Source organism: Ostrinia nubilalis, chromosome 5 (genome assembly GCF_963855985.1).
Source record: "Ostrinia nubilalis chromosome 5, ilOstNubi1.1, whole genome shotgun sequence".
NCBI lineage: Eukaryota > Metazoa > Arthropoda > Insecta > Lepidoptera > Crambidae > Ostrinia > Ostrinia nubilalis.
The window spans coordinates 12,893,655-12,911,158 of NC_087092.1; the positions used below are offsets into that span (position 1 = coordinate 12,893,655).

General features: G+C 36.1%; 1 protein-coding gene across 1 annotated transcript in view; it reads left to right on the forward strand.

Moving 5' to 3' along the window:
* Positions 1-17,504, forward strand: part of LOC135071969 (adenosine receptor A2b-like) — a 110,123-nt gene that overhangs the window by 1,394 nt on the left and 91,225 nt on the right. The gene's annotated exons all lie outside the window — the stretch shown is intronic.

Genomic DNA, 17,504 nt, shown 5'->3' on the forward strand with positions numbered 1-17,504 from the left:
GGTGATAACTACTTTGGGTTGGTAATTGAATACTTAATTATATTATTCATTAAGTTATAAGTACGAGTAAATAAAATACCTGTAGTATAAAATAGTTAATTAAAGATACCTACCTATCTAAACGTGCAATTTAAAAAGATTATTCATCCACGGATGTCGGATGCTCGCTCACCATGCTGTGTTACTCAGACATCCTGAGTAACTGAGTAACTCTATGAGGATGCTAGAGATTGAACAGTAGAAACATGCATGCAATTTAGTAGGCACTTACGCGTGCAACTGTCCTGGTATTATAAATCACAGTTATCTCAGTGTGCAAGAATATGATACATACGCATCAGTGTCAAGCCAAAGAAGAAGAATTTCTTCATAGAGTCGGGCGATAAATATTACCTTAGATTAAACTTTCGGCTGAAAAGAGAAATCTGTATCATTTAAAATACGACACAAAATTAAAAAATGCAACTCCCGAAAAATACTCGTCCAGGATAAAGTCCAAAATAGAGTTCGACGATTCCCACAAAATATATCGAGGACTTGTTGATTTGTTACACACAAAGCGTGTATAATATTTTAATGGTTTTTATTTTATACCTAAAGCAGTCTTTCTTTCTATACGTGTTGTCAACTTTAACATGTTTTCGCACTCTTCCTGCATACATGGTTTCATGTGGGTAGTAATAGTTAATAGTCCAAAGACGTCATAACCATCGATTTGCCATTAAACCTACCGTTAACTGACTCCATTATTGGCGCGGCAAACAAATCCAAAGTTATTTAGCGTTGGAAAGTGAGGCCATAGGACATAGCCATTAGTGATTCGCATCAGCCATGATTGGAATTTCGAATCGAAAGGTCAGTTGGAAAATAATTTGTTTGTGGTTTAGTCCTATCGCAGTTTTGGGGTTCTTAGTTTACTTAAGTAATTATGTTCGACGACTTTAAACTTTAAATACGCACGAATAAACATCGAATTCGTAATGAAATCACTGAAAACAAATTGGAAGAGCAGATAGCTACGCTTCGCGCGACAAAATCTCCATGAGATTTAAACCAAACAAGGGATAAAACAGTATTTAAGATCAGGACCATAATGATACACCTTTCATAAGAAATCAGTTTAACCTTAACCAATTAATCTTAGTATTGTATTGCAAAGTTTGTTAATTATTATAAAAATTATAATGTATGTTAGATGTAAAATTGGTATAAGGTATTAACCTAATTACTAATTTAATATTAATTTTACCTCTTTTAACTTTTGTACCTTTCTGGGTTGGTTACGACGTTACAACAAATATAAAGTTGAAATGAGATTCATTTCGTGGAAAATTTCACTCATATTTTAATTTCTAGTTATATTTTGACAATTGCATTAACGTCTTATTTACGAGGGCTTTGACCTAAATTCATATTAATAACTTTCAGTGATCTTTCTAAAAATAGTTTTGATGACGTTTTAACGCAATACGCGTGCATAAATTACGTCTAAATGTATAAAAAAATTATATAAGATTACATTATTTTAATTAGCCATCTGGAATAGTAGGCACTTACCTGCTTGCTTTCATAAAGGCTACCATTATTTTTTTGGTAAAAAACCGTTTATTTTCAACTAGGTAATGTTTTACGTCGCAGAACTATGTTGGTACTTCATCTTTTAAATGTGTCTAATCCATTTAAAACAGGTGTACCTGCCTAAATCTTATGGGAAACATTAATCTATCATCACGTAAACAGACTATCGAGTCGTATATTCGAAGATTGCTAGGATTTATTTATTACAGTTGAAATAGCTTACAGTTTTATTCGCAGGTAAAAGAACTGTGTACACACGGCATAATTTTAGAAGTTAGAAGAGTTACTATAGTTCCGAGTATTTTGGAAGTTTTCAATACACAGTACTAAACATCTGACGGCGTATAAAAACCTAATTGAGCGTCCCCAAGTTTTAAGTACGTAACTTGAAAAACAAAAGGAATGCTCAAGACTACAAAGGCGTAATTCGAAAAGTCGCTTTACTGAAAGTGTATTTCCACGGCTGGATTCGCTTTTCAGAATAAAGTTGTGCAATATTAATAAGGTCGTTTCGCTGTCGCTCTTATGATCATGGTACGAGTAGCATTGCTTTGAACAAATGTCTTCGCAATTTTTAACAAAAAATCTCTCTTGTTCCTTTACGCGGATCGTGCCCCGGCTTCAACGCGGAAAATGTTAATTCCGCAAGGGTAAAATGTTTGTTTGACGAACCCGACCTAAGCTAAGCTACAAACCTTAATTGATAATTTATTATATTCAAACACCTATGTGTATTTTAGCAAGACGCCATAGTAGAAACATGTAGACCCTGCTATCTAGAGACATGCAAATATCCTTGGACAGTTTTTTGGACTATAGGCGCAATGTAAAATGTCCAAGGATATGTAATATGTGGTTAGATAATTGTACAGTAAAGTACATAGATACTTACTGCCCTAAAAATGCTGGGACGCAATGTTTTCAACTAGATTTCAAAGCGCGTTTACGGCTTCAAGAATGTTATTTGAGTACTCCATACGGTAATGTAGCAGTTGCTACGGATGCGGCGCTACGAACTTTGTAGTATTTTGCACTTTGGCTTTTTAGTCCTTTTCTGTAAATGAAAAATTTCAATTTTATCTACATTATTTTTTATTTTGTTATATTGGTAATATTGTTTTTGTAAGTATATTTATGTATTGTTAGTTGAAGGCTCTACATTGTACATACGTTCCTACTTTGCGGTCACGGAAGCGTAACTTATGATATTAATACTTACGTACTTTTAACAAAAAAGAAACTTATATTAACATAATGAATGGAATGATATTACTAATGTGCGATTTTGTGCTACTTACATTTATTTTGACAAGTTTAAGCAATTAACTAATTTTAATACTTGCATGCTATAAAAAGCATGGAGAGGATAAAATAGTGATTGATCCTTTTTTAAACAGACTGAGGTCCACATTTTAGGGACATAGATAACCCGGGGTCAAAGTTAGGCAGCACTAGGTGGCTTTATTTGCTTGCAAGATTGCCTATTCTATTTGCCTTCAGTGATCGTGGAAATCCAAAATCGAATCTATTGTTACGACTCTATCCCCCGTTTAATATTGCAGAGAGAGACATTGGCGACGAATTTAGATTTGAATGGGGTGACGCACACCTTTCCTTTGATGTAGGTATACAGATAAAGTTAGACGTAAAGTTAAATCCCATCAAAAACAATACTTGTTAAAAAAACCAAGTCTCGCAACTCAGTTGTTCTACGGTAAAAAGTTGTGAGATCCATGTTATACCAAGTCCAGGCCAGGAAATCTTTAACGTTTTACATAAATTATTGACTTGGCCATCGCACTAAATAATTTAATTTACACGTGTTTTCATGCGATGGCCAAGTCAATATATTTATGTAAAACGTTAAGAGCCATTTTACATTTTCGTGCGAAATTCTAAGATTTTGGATGCATGAATTACTATCTTAAGCAACACCCAGAGATTATTTAATAACTGCGAAAGATAGGTCAATCCTTGGTGTTGACCATTAATGAAACGGATTTACTAAAATTCTTTTGCTTAATTCACAGTGCCCCATCTCCCACAACCATTTTACGGAAAAATTGCCGCAGACTCATTTTCAAAGTCCTGTATCTATTATTTATGCTCATATAATAAGCTTAAAAATATATAGTAATCATCGGACATATATTCTTGTAGTCCATTAATGAAATAGATTCTTGAATTTCATTACCATTATTGAGTAAAATCTAAAAATAATTTGGCAAATTTGAAGATTAACGTCACATTTTGATCGTGGTTTTTGGTTTAAAAACACAGCAATAACTGCAATAAAAGTATCCCAAAATAAAGAATATTCATTGTAGAATTGATTTCTACAGTTATTGCTTAAATATTAGTAACCACTTTGTCAAAATATTGATGTGAATATCAGTATAAATTACAATGCGCAAGCCGACATCGATTAGTATGGCGCGAGCGCCCGTCAAGGTAGGACCTGTGTCATTTTTCCCGCCGTGACGTTTACGTGCGTTCGTGTCGTAAAGCGGTGATTTGTACGGCGACCAAATACATTTGATACTATGCCGAGAGGCTGTTTCGAGTCGGCCGGCCGAGCAGAAATTGAAATGATGAATTTTAATTTCTTTGACGGATCTGGGTGTAACTATGTATAATATGTAGGTACCATGTATTTAATTTAATAAATAAATTATAAAAAAGTATATCCATTATGCTAGCACCCTTAACACAAGCATATTGGTTGCCTACTTTTGGACTAGATGGCGCTGTGAAATTGTTCAAAGATTTAAATAAATATAAATAAATAAATAATAATTGTTTGTTTGTTTGTTTGGAGGCAATAGCTCCGAAAAAAAATTCTTTCACGATTTAGAATCCTAATTTTTTTTCTATGTAGGCTATAAAATATTTTCAAAAACTATATTATAGTACAAAATCTTTGATAAAATTCGACGTTTAATAAATAAATTAGATAACATATTAATACTTTTTTTTTCAGTACGATTTTAGTACTTGTTTTTCAGAAATTCTACGATTTAACTAAACTTCTAGTGTTTATATTTAATGCATAATTATTAACTTCTAAAATATACATATATCCTATTGATAGATGACGTGCTTCGTATTTTATTAAAATTATTACCTGACTATGTTAAAAAGGTGTGGAATGTTATTTTGGAGATAACTTGGTACCATAGAAATATAGAGAGATGCTAAGTAATGCGCTGAGTTCGAAACTCAGTGTCGTATTAGAAATTCACACACACAAAGAAATCAAATTATGTGCTCATTATCCACTGCGGTATCAGTATTCAACGTTCGAATAATCTTTAGTACTATGCAAGCAATATAAACTGTTTACAAATTGGTTTCGCTACTGTCATCATTGCTTTCACAAGCAATATGTTCCAATTTGTCCCCTGTCACATTTCCCTTTAGTTTCTGTGATCTGTGCTTGTTTCTAAGGTGATATCAATGAAATATTCCTTAGTATTTTTGATTTAATTTTTTTTTGACACGTGTTTGAAAAATCAAGGTCAGATTACAATAAAATAACAAGTGAAAACGTAACATTGCATTGCAACTCGCAATTTCGCAATATTGATGAGGAGATCCCATTGGAAAGTCTGTATTCATTCCTAGGATTCCCCTAACACCATCAAATTCAAGAGAATTCAAGAGAGTGCAGTTTCCCATCTCATGCTTAGGGACCACGGTTTAAAATAGTGTGGTTGCATAGAGCCTGCAACGGGCAACCGCGTGCGCAGCTGCTCATACTAATTTTCGATAAAAAGCAAGTGTTGGCGCCCTCACGAGTTTTAGCGGAGTTCCATATGGTAGCGGGAGTAGACTTAATGGAAATCTATGCTTCTCCGACGACCAGTTGTATGTGGCATACTCCAGAGTATGCGCACACAATAGCCTGGTGATTTTAGCACCTGAAGGAAAAACAAAAAAACATTGTTTACAAAGAAATCTGCGGCAGGTGTAGTGTTTTAATTTTGTTTTAGAAAGATCTCATAATTTTGTAAGTATTCAAATATTTAAACATAATCCCAACTAATATTATAAATGCGAAAGTAACTCTGTCTGTCTGTCTGTCTGTCTGTCTGTCTGTTACGCTTTCCCGCTTAAACCTCGCAACCGATTTTGATGAAATTTGGCATAGAGATAGTTTGAGTCCCGGGAAAGAACATAGGATAGTTTTTATCCCGGTTTTTGAAACAGGGACGCGCGCGATAAAGTTTTTCTGTGACAGACAAAATTCCACGCGGGCGAAGCCGCGGGCGGAAAGCTAGTCTACTATATAAAAATAAGTCGGGTTTTCCTCCCTGACGCTATAACTCCAGAACGCACGAACCGATTTCCACGGTTTTGCATTCGTTGGAAAGGTCTCGGGCTCCGTGAGGTTTATAGCAAAGAAAATTCGGGAAAAGGGGGTAAAACGGGATCCACGCGTACGAAGTCGCGGGCGGCCGCTAGTAATTTGTAGATTTTATATCAAAAAATATAATCATTTATTTTATTAAAATTAATTTTCTTAGAATATTTTAATTCTATTAGAACCATTTTCCACTTCATCGCAGAAGAAGTCGCGGGCAAAAAGCTAGTATGAAATATGTAGTATTGCCCGCGGCTTCACCCGCTTGAAATTCAGTTTGTCACAGATCGTCATAAATTATAGCCTAACATTGTTATTCTGGTCGACGCCAGGGATGGATGAGCGTCGCTGTCGCTGGCGACAGGGTCTTCTGGTTCAGGGTTCATGGCGTAGGTCTCAGGCAAAATGAAATCCACTCGTAGAAATTAATAAATTCAGTGTATTCACGAAAATAATTACGCACAGCACTAGAGTCGTATCGGAACTGAGTGAACCAAAGGTCTTGTGATAGGAACTTGTAAGACTAGTAAGAAGTAAGATAGTAAGATGAATTATTTTAGTTATTTGTTTACTTATAATAATATTTATTTATTTATTTCTTAGCTCTGTCTGATAATGGATCTGGAGGAGATGCAATGGCCACCTCCGTAACAAAACAATAGAACCCTATGGAGTTTGGGCTTGTGTGATTCGCCTTGACGAATATTTCGTATCCAGGGCCCGATGATGGAGCTGTAAAGGGGCAGATTTTTTTTTCACTATGTGACTGTCTTTATTTTGTACTTAATATATATTTTACATATTATACCTATTCGTGTTTCATTATGAATCGAAATATAAAAGACTTATTAAACTCTATTAAAAATTTAAATTAATTTATCAAGTTTGAATACCTCATTCTACCTTAAAATTAATAACTTAAATCAAGTCTTAATACGGTCACGGCTCAAGATTTTTTTGTCCATTTCAGCGTTCTTTTTACTCTTTTGACGTTGCGTTGACAGCTTTTACCTAAATTCGCGCGGAATATTTTTGTGAAATGGCTCTTAAAGATTTCCTGGCCTGGACTTGGTATAACATGGATCTCACAACTTTTTACCGTAGAACAACTGAGTTGCGAGACTTGGTTTTTTTAACAAGTATTGTTTTTGATGGGATCTCATTTCTTTTTGTATTTTGTAGACAGCAGTTATGTATCTAGAAAACTGGACCGAAATTGAAAAATTTTACTCGACTTTCCGGTTGCACTACCGTGCCCCCAAATATTTTAGTTTTTCCTTGATTCATACACCAAACACTACTTATATTCCAAATTTGAAGCTTCTAGGTCTGCTAGAAGTGCCTTAGAGTTTTGATGATCGGTGAGTCAGTGAGTGACAAAATTAAGAAACTTTGACCCGTTATAATTCTTAAACTACTGGTTCAAATTGAATGAAATTTGAAATATACCGTGTCTTTACAATGCCTGCATGGTTACTGAAAATTCAGTCTCCTAGTTTTATCCACAACGAAGTTACAGGGGGTCGAAAATGGCCTGAATTGCTTCGAGAAAAGGATGGTACGGCCGTGCCGCTTTTTTGCTCGACTTGGTGGGGGCACTGCCGTGCCCCCAGAAAAGTCGCCGCCGAAATTCACATACTTTTTGTGGGTGATTTCATTATGTATTCAGTATTAATTTACCCTTGTCAAATGGCTTTCTTATCTTAACACAGAAGGGTGAACTTTCTTTTGTTTGAGCGATCCGTGATCAATCAATGTCGTTCAAAGCCAGAGCAAAGTCGTGTTAGGATTCTTGATCGAAGATAATGTTTTGCTTGCTTTATAAAGTATTTCGATTTATGCATTATCAGCGATAACTTAATAACTTAATGACAAGGTTAATATAATAATACATTACCTAAACAGAGAATTTCGATTTAGCCTAATTTTTTTTATTTACTTCTGTAGTATATAAGCTTAGCAATCTGTAAATCTAGCATGCCAGACTTATGCCCGCTTTCACCATCAATCCCAATTTTTATGTGACCCCTATGTCAACAAAATTCCTGTTATTTATCACCATATGGATCACTTAAAAATTAGGGATTAATGGTGAAAACTGGCATTAATCATCTTAGTATCGAAATATACATAATAATTAATTAGTTCAGAGTAACTTTATCAAAAAATACATAATGGAATATTGTGCTCTATCAGGATCGATAGGCAGGCAGTCTGTATTCTGTTACGATTGTCACCAATCTGGGGTGGTTTATCATTCATCCATCATGTGGTAACACCGCCAATATGTGGTTGGTAGCAATATGAACCTACAATTGGCAGGATATCAGCAGACTATACACTTAGTATAGAAAATACATCATGATATTGATTGCCTAGAAGTGCCGTGGTCCGTACCTAAGATTGTTTTATATCTACATTTATGATTAAAAGTAACGGTAGGTAATAATAATAACAACTATTTATTCTCACCAAAGTACTTTTTATTAACTTACAAAAGTGTTACGAATCGACTTTGTGGCAAATCTATACTTCTATACTAATATTATAAATGCGAAAGTAACTCTGTCTGTCTGTCTCGCTTTCACGCCTAAACCTCTGAACCGGTTTTGATGAAATTTGGCATAGATATAGTTTGAGTCCCGGGAAAGGACATAGGATTTTATCCCGGTTTTTGAAATAGGGACTCCGCGATAAAGTTTTTCTGTGACAGACAAAATTCCACGCGGGCGAAGCCGCGGGCGGAGAGCTAGTCGACAATAAACGACGACCACTTTATGCAGGTGGTTGACCACAATCTCACCTGAAGTTAATTATAGACTATCTGTGGCATAAATAGACGATATCTAGGATTTTCTAAAACATTTATGTGGTTAGTACATACTACATGTACCAACCACATAAATGTTTTCGACACGTTATGCTGACTATGGAATCATACATGCAGTGGTGATATGGTACAGTTAGTTATATGAATTTCAGGCTTGGTGCCCTAAAAAGTTCTACGTTTTATACTTACTCATATGTAGGTACGTAGAATTTAGGACACTTACATTTAATTTGAAACAATCACTCAAGAAATGATGGTAGAGCAAGATGATATTTGAGGCATAAAAGTGCCCTGAAAAGACTCTACATACTTTAAAAAAAGAATTAGAACTTGTAAGATGTAGTTCTTCGGTAATTTTTCTATTAGACACGGCACAAGAATGCATGTCATATCCATTACAGTACGACTATGATATGATTGAGGTAGTGGGCCAGGTGCCTCGCATCACGTTCATTCAATTACTCCGCAGAATAGCAATTGGTTTATGTTTGTTCAGTTGTTACTGTGAATTTACGTTAATCTTGTTTGTATGCTCTTTGAAAGACAGATACTATAGAATCTCGTAATGCGATTACTTTTTGTCATAAAAGTACTATTGTTACAGCAATGAACCTACTATTTCTGCCGTTAAATGATAATGAGTTCAAAAACTTTCTAGCGCTTTTACTACTACTTTTACAAGCTTAGTTAAATGGGTTGTAGCATTTCACCTATTTTTACAGGACTTTCAGGAATGTTTTACAGGTGTTTACTTTGTACACAAAATGTGGACGAAGCCGCTACGTAAGGACCTGAGAATATTTATTACTAATTTTAATAATCGATATTTAATTTCCGCGTGATAAAATCTTTGGAAGAATAAAATTGGAAGGACAAATATTTATAAACGCTATGTCAATATTCCTTTTACTTTACTATAACTATAACAGAAATCGGATATCTACAATATATCAAGCGGTACAATTCCAACGTTTTCGCTTATTTGTGTCCTTGACAAAGCTATTATCTTAATTGGAATGGCGCTCTTAGGCTGAGTTGCACCAACTTACTTTGACCGTAACTTTAACAATAACTGGTGCTTTTTGTATGGAGTTTGACAGACTTTTGACGTCTGTCAAAGTTAAAGTAAGATGGTACAACTCAGCCTTAGTCTTCGTGGCTTGATACCAGCCCTACAAAAAGTTCAGTGGACTAAGAACGTTTATTTCGTAGCAAAGAGCTACTGCTATTAAGTACTTTTATATCTTTAGTTTGTAGACTTAGTCTTTAATGGGTTGGGGGCGAGATAAAAGATAATTATATTCTAACCTCAGATCATAGAAAGAGAATAGATATGAAGTCGCGCGTAACTACAACGAGAACCAGTGTCCCCACATATCCCCCACCACAGCTCCCACACACACATTCAACTGTGTAAAAACAAAGCGACTGAGAGTCTACGACAACATGTGCAACCGGCTTAAAAGTGCTGTGATTGGCCAGAAGGCGTGCCTTATGGCCAATCAATGGCCGCGTGACGTGACGCACACATAGAAAACGCTAGTGAGAGAACAAAGATAAAATGGAGTCGACAAGATATCGATACTTTAAATCGCTAGGGGCAAGGCTCGAAACTGGTTTCACAAAATGCTTATGTATGAAAACCTTTTTATTATTATACGTTATTATTAACTACTATCACGCATTTATTTTTTAATTATGGCGATCTGCGTACCGCATATGTTTATCAAAAACAATGCCTATATTAGGCTTTCAACTAGCTCTTATAGTAATTACATAGTTGACAGTTACTAATTACTTCTACTGTTATTATTTTTTTGTAAAATCTTATAATCGCAAGTAACACATCATTTTTTTATTTAAAATTACAAAATAGAAAATTATAATTTACTTCTATTTATCGATAATCGGAAACCGCATTAGAACACGAGCACGGCACTATGTTACGACCGGCACATGCGGCCGTACTGTGTATTTTCACACGACAGTGGATATCGGAAGAAATTAAATACATTGCGCAGTAGTTGAGCATGACATAAAGTGGTTGCTAACTAAATCGTCAATGTACAAGCGTATTAGAATTTTTATCACCACTGATTTCGATATCGCAGTAACTGTTACGGCACTGAATTCGTTCGTAAAAATGTTTGGTTTTTTTTTATTTATAAGCAAAATACCAATGGATTTGCAATACTTACATGTAGTAAATGACTCCATTGTTCCTGTAGTTCTTTGTTTCACTTGTTTTATTGCACGTAACGACGCATTATCCAAAATATCGGAGAACATTTCCTTAGTACGACTGAATCGCGACTAACCTAGCTACGCGGCCGATGTTCGTTTCTGGGCATATCGCGGAGACACGCGCCACGCCCCCGTTTCACATCTATTCCCTTCTATGATCTGAGATTCTAACATTGATCATGTAATCGATTGCTTTGAAAGAAAGAAAGAAACATTTATTGCCATGGACATCACAAAAGACAAAAGAGGTAAATAAAAAAAAAGCAAATAAGACAGAGGTGACATAAAACATACAATGGAAGAGAAAGTAAACTGAGCAGTGCCACCCTGTCGCACAGCGATGCCCATCGCAATGGGACCCCACTCAGCATATGCCGTGGCCCCCGGTGAGGGAGGCCACGACGCTGGTTTTCAGTGTGCCCCGTGCCGAGTTGGGCTCCTGCTAAAACAATACTCACAACAACACTTGATTCAAACTTAAGTAAGCTTCCGATAGCCAGATCACAAACTTGAACCTATTCTTGAGAGTAGATTCGTACTTGAGGGTCATTTCATAGACCGGGCCTATTTATATCTAAGCCTTTGCAGGTGCTGTCCTCTCCAAGGATTTGGGATCTTGTTATGAACTTATCCTGATTTGGCCCGAAGTAAAGTTCGACTAAACTTGAACTTTGAATTGGAAATCTTTGATTAACACTATTAGAACGTAAGCTTTAAAAGCTCGTTTAAAATGATATTCTACTTTAAAGCGATGAATTAAGTATTAATGGCCTGCAAAGATAGCAGACAACATGACTTAACTATAAGTTATAATACCTAAACTTCAGATCACTATTTTATTATCTGACTATCCCTGTGAAATTATAAATTATAACAAGCCGATTCATTCATAATGCTGAGGAAAATTTATGATTTTGGAATAACATTTCTTGAAAAGATAAGTGTGTTTACGTATAATTACTTTCTCGTTAAGCTTAGAGCCTTTAATTATTTTACTTAGAACTATCTATGGAATATGCTATGGTATGATAATAAATGGAGTCAAACGAAACATTTTATCTACAGGGCTGTAATTAAAAATATATGTAAGCTTATGATTTTCTTCATCTAATACTTCATATGTCGTATAATAAGTAGCCTCTGGAGAAATTCAGTTAATTAATAACAAAATGTGAGAAGCTAGTCTTATAATTTTCTCGGAATATAAGAGTTCCATTGGGTATAATTAAATTAAATTACAGTAGAACGCCGATTATCCGAACGCCGATTAACCGAATCGCCAATTATCCGAATCGGTCCGAAGCGTATTATAAAAAATTAAAACCAAGTAATTTTTGATTTTTTTGTTGGAATTCGGATATATTTCAAATGAGCGTTATTGTGGCAGTTCTACAATAACGCCAAGTAGGAAATATATGTGTTTGTTAAAGTAATTAAAAAAGTTTATTCTATGTGTGACAGTTGGTTTTTCCCTATTACCAGTCTATGTCCGATTATCCGAATTTTCGATTATCCGAATCGACCCCGGTCCCAATTAATTCGGATAATCGGCGTTCTACTGTACATGTAAAAGGTAAATTCGAAATAAAAATATTAATTAATGGAGCTGAATTTAGGCCGATAGGCTTTATTTATAAGATACGCACTGATTTTCATAAATTAAATAACGTGGTAGTTAATTAATGGAAATGTTTAAGAATTTGAGGAAATGCCCGCTTTAAAGGGGGTAAAACTTTTATGCTTCTTGGAAAATGCGTCGCAGCCGTTTGCAAAGTAAATGTAAAACAAATTAGCAATCAAGGGTAATAAAGTTCTCCAAATGTTTTGATCAAGGCGCCTTTTTACCAGCGCTTGCATTGTAATAAAGTCCTTCAATCGTACACTAATGAAATCATTCTTATAGATTTCATTTAAAACAAAAACTAAATATCAGCAAAATGAGTAATTTTAAAGAATGGTTACTATGGTTAGCTTGACTTTTAGTACAATTTTGTCGTTATTAATTAATATTTAGCCATTCGTAACAAGAATAATAGTTATTAAATTAATTTTAACTAAAAACTGGGGCCAGTTTTTTTTTCCGTAGTTAAAATAAACATAACTATCATTTTTGTATCGTCGTATCACTACCCAGTTAGCCCTAACTGGATAGTGATATTACGACGATACACGAATGATAGTTATTTATTTACTAGCTTTCCGCCCGCGGCTTCGCTTGCGTGGAATTTTGTCTGTCACAGAAAAACTTTAACGCACGCGTCCCTGTTTCAAAAACCGGGATAAAAACTATCCTATGTCCTTTTCCGGGACTCAAACTATCTCCATGCCAAATTTCATCAAAATTGGTTCAGTGGTTTTGGCGTGAAAGAGAGACAGACAGACAGAGTTACTTTCGCATTTTTAATATTAGTTTAGATTTAAAGACTTTATTGTTCAATGTTCCGTACAAAAAGGCGAGCTTAATGCCATAAGTCAAGTTATGTTTATTTTAGTTAGGGCTAACTGGATAGTGGTGCGATAGTCAGTTCAGTACTTCATCTGTTATCTCTACATACGAGTAAAAATAACCATACTACCTATATTGTATCACCATTGTTGTGTTTTGATATACGTACGTAGTGAGTGATTTATATTAAACTGATGTTACTCGTACGTTCGTGTTGACAGGTAATGATAGAGCTTTATCATGGTGTACAGTTTCAATATTCAGGCTTAATCTATCTAGGTCACCCATTTTTCAGACTAATGTTAGGCACGTGAGCCACCTGTATTAGGTGTTCCAAAATAAGGGTAAGTCGCATACTAAGGCACGTGTACTCGTGTCGTTTTAAAAAGTGTAACGATATACATATTATTTTGAACACTTTCTTAATCATCATCACGTTCACTGCTCTACATTGGCCTCCCCAATGATTTTCATGGTGACCGGTTGGTATTTGGAACACTTTATTCATAATAATATTTTTGACTAGCGGCCGCCCGCGCCTCCGTACGCGTGGATCCCGTTTTACCCCATTCATCTATCTTAAACGCGGTTTAGATTTTTTCATATAAATGTTTTTCCCGCTAACTCCCGTTCCTGTGGGAATTTTGAAATATCCTGTTGTAACTAAGCTTTAAGTTTACTAAGGTACCTGCATGCCAAATTTCAAGCGTCTAACTTAGTTTAGATTTTTCATACAAAAGGATTTTTTCGCTAATTCCCGTTCCCGTGGGAATTTCGGGAATTCCTTTCTTAGTGCACCTCTACGGAAACCTAAGCTACGTCCCTTCCAAATTTCAAGTGCCTTCGTGTAGCCGTTTAGGCTGTGCGTTGATATGTCAGTCAGTCAGCCAGTCAGTTTCTCCTTTTATATATTTAGAAGATAATATTTTTTTATGACGACCTGTAAGTATAGTATACTGTTACAGCAATCGGGAAAGACAAATTTCCCCTACTAAGTACGAACATGATGACCAACTCGCAATATTTCAGATACCGCCATCAATCAATTGCATTGAGACATTTTAGCAAAAACACACCCTTAGACAAAAAGTGATTAAGTGCGGTTCTATGAGAAACAACACTAAAACATCGTGTAATGTACGGGAAAAAATCATGGTCGACGGGAATTCTTTTATTTTGTTTCGTAAATCTTCATTATTGTCCGGTCCTTTAGCAACCCTGCATCATAAATTTTGCTACTATAGCGTTTTGTGCTGTTCCATTTTAACAGTCGCATACAGGTCCATATTTATGTGATAGTTTACTAAGAACGTTAGTTACATGAAACGGTAAAGGGTGTTCTTTTTTAAATTTTGGTACAATAATACGTTTAAGCACTTTAAAAGTACCTAAAAGGATTTGTCTATTAGGATGATTCTTCTGTTGCCTCTCACCAAAGGGTGATTACGCACTGTATCCGAAAGCCAAGAAATTTGGTACACAGTAGCAGCAGTATTATTTGTATGGAACCATTGAGCTTTGCATTTTATCGTTAAAACTCTTTGCCCAAATTGTAATACTAGGTACTGTTACATACATTTCTCGGATTAGGATGGTAACCGCTCTAATACAGTGGCTGATATCAAGTAAAATATAACCAGCACCTGCAAACGCTAAACGCGCGTGCGCACAATGCCTCCCACACTGCTTCCTGCGATACCGAGATGGACCACATCCTGAGCATTGTGAGGTCCTTGAGCAACACGCTCAGGCTCGTTAGCGCATTATGTCATCCTCATATGTCTTCACACTACAGAGGATATTGCTCTGAGTTTTAGGACTTGCGCAACAATGGATATTTCTTTGTCAACTTGAATTGATTCTACTATTTGTACAGTCTGTGGTATTGAGCTACTGTGTAGAACATTTGGGCCTTACCACAAAAAGTTCAACGGTATACTTTAAGTAAATACTTGCATTAAGTCAAAGTGAAAGTCAAAGAAAGTTAGAATTGGATGAGATTCAAAATGTCTCTACTATAGTTTATTAAATGATGGGATGAATGTAGCATCAGATTCAAGAGTACCTATACATTTAAGTACGTATTTATAGGATCTAAACCTCCTCCACCTACGCGTAAAATAATTAAGACTAAACATTTTGGTAGGCCTATAGAACGGATAAAATTTCAAACATTCTAATTAACATTCTCTGCATATTCTACCCATCATACATTGCGGGCAATAAAATTAGTCTCCTATGGCCACAATTTATAAGAGCCTACGAACGAAATAGCCGGGATAAGTGGAAACTCGAAACTTCATTAGGCAACTTTTGCCACAATTTGGTTAACAATCTCAGAACCAAGTGACAGAAGTACTACGTAAAGTTGTATCGTGACATGTCTTTTTGCTTTATATTTGTCGTGCATTCTTATACCCATTTACAATATTTTTCAGGTGGAAGTAGAGTTTTTAAATTGATTTAATGAATATTAGATAGAACATTACAATGTTCATGTTTTTTGAAATCGACAATCATAGTCACTTAAAGTTTGCCTTCTGTTATAAATACAGTTATCAATAATTTTATGTAAAATCCGTTACTTAGATGTTACTTTACTAAGTTTAAAGTAAGTTCGCACTACGAATGTAACAACTTTCAAAGAATTACAGAGCATCACCCCCCGTTTAGCTACAACATAACTAGCTCTATCTAGAGATGTAAGAATCCGCCCTATTCATCTTGTGTGGGTTCGGGCGGCCGCCTGGCGCCGCCGAGTCTGATGCAGGGCGCCAGCGCCATCTCCCCGCGATGCGACGCCAGTCGCCCGTCGGGACCCGCCCGTCGCACGCACTATGCCTTCCTTCCAACTCTGCTGTGTATACCTCGCGTTAACCAGTGCCCTAACCTGTGCTAAAATCAGTGGCGGACCTCACGGACGCTTCGGCGGATCTGCTCAGATATCCTCACATCACGTCAGCGCGCGACATGCGCACTATTCCTACCATCCGCCCAATCAAATCAAATTCATATGCCGCCATTGTGCCAGCCCTGCCACCTACCCTGTGTACCACGGCGCCCCACCTTCATACGTCTACGTGTACAGGGAATCCGGCACTCGATACAGCGGCCTGTTAACAGGACTGGCCCTCTACAACCTCGGAAGATGCTGTGGAACTCATCACGATGCAAACGTTTACACGCCAAACAGGGACGAAAAGTGCTCGCTTCAAATCATCGATCGATCGCATTTCGAGGAGACAAAGTTTCCTTGTTTCATGATGTCGTCCTTTATGGAGCCTACAAATAAGACAAAGTTGGAGATATTATCGCAAACGAAGCCTAATCAGACTGAAACGCAGAAATCTGAAGCGTTTGATATACTGGCGTCGCATGTTAATGTGAAGCCGTTTCTGACAGCCAATGACACTGAGCTAGAAGTGCGAAGGGAGCAGGAATGCGTGATTTGGCACAACTTGACGTTGAACAGGGAGCGACATATCGTGCCTTGCTCCTTGCTCGAGCAGTATGCAGAAACTATGAAGCCCTCTGGAGTGCCTGTGTATATTTGGATGCCGGCACTGCTAGGAACTATTGTAGGGATATACATATTCTGCTACTGCTGTTGCAGAAAGAAGCCAAGAAAGGAAGACGCTCCGCTCAACCAGACGACAGTGGCTGGATATTGTTCTAATTATTAGCTTGAATTCGTATGAAGTGTTTGCTTATAATCAAAGTTCCATCCTACCGCGGACTTTTAGTTAAGACAGCCATCAAGTGTTTTACCAAATATTTTGTTAGCTAATGAACATTGACATAATTTTTCGGTTTGAACGTTTAATATAATGTCAACACTTTTACATGTATGTATAAGTGTAGCGTTAGTATTGTAGAATGAAAAGTAGACTTTTGTATTGTGTATAATCTAAATATTCATGTTGATTTAGAGGTGTATTCAAAAATGTGTTAGTATTATATCACCGTGTAACTTACATTACCTAAGAAATGTATTTTATCGAAATAAGCGATGCAAAATATTAACCTTAGAATCAACGCTTTTA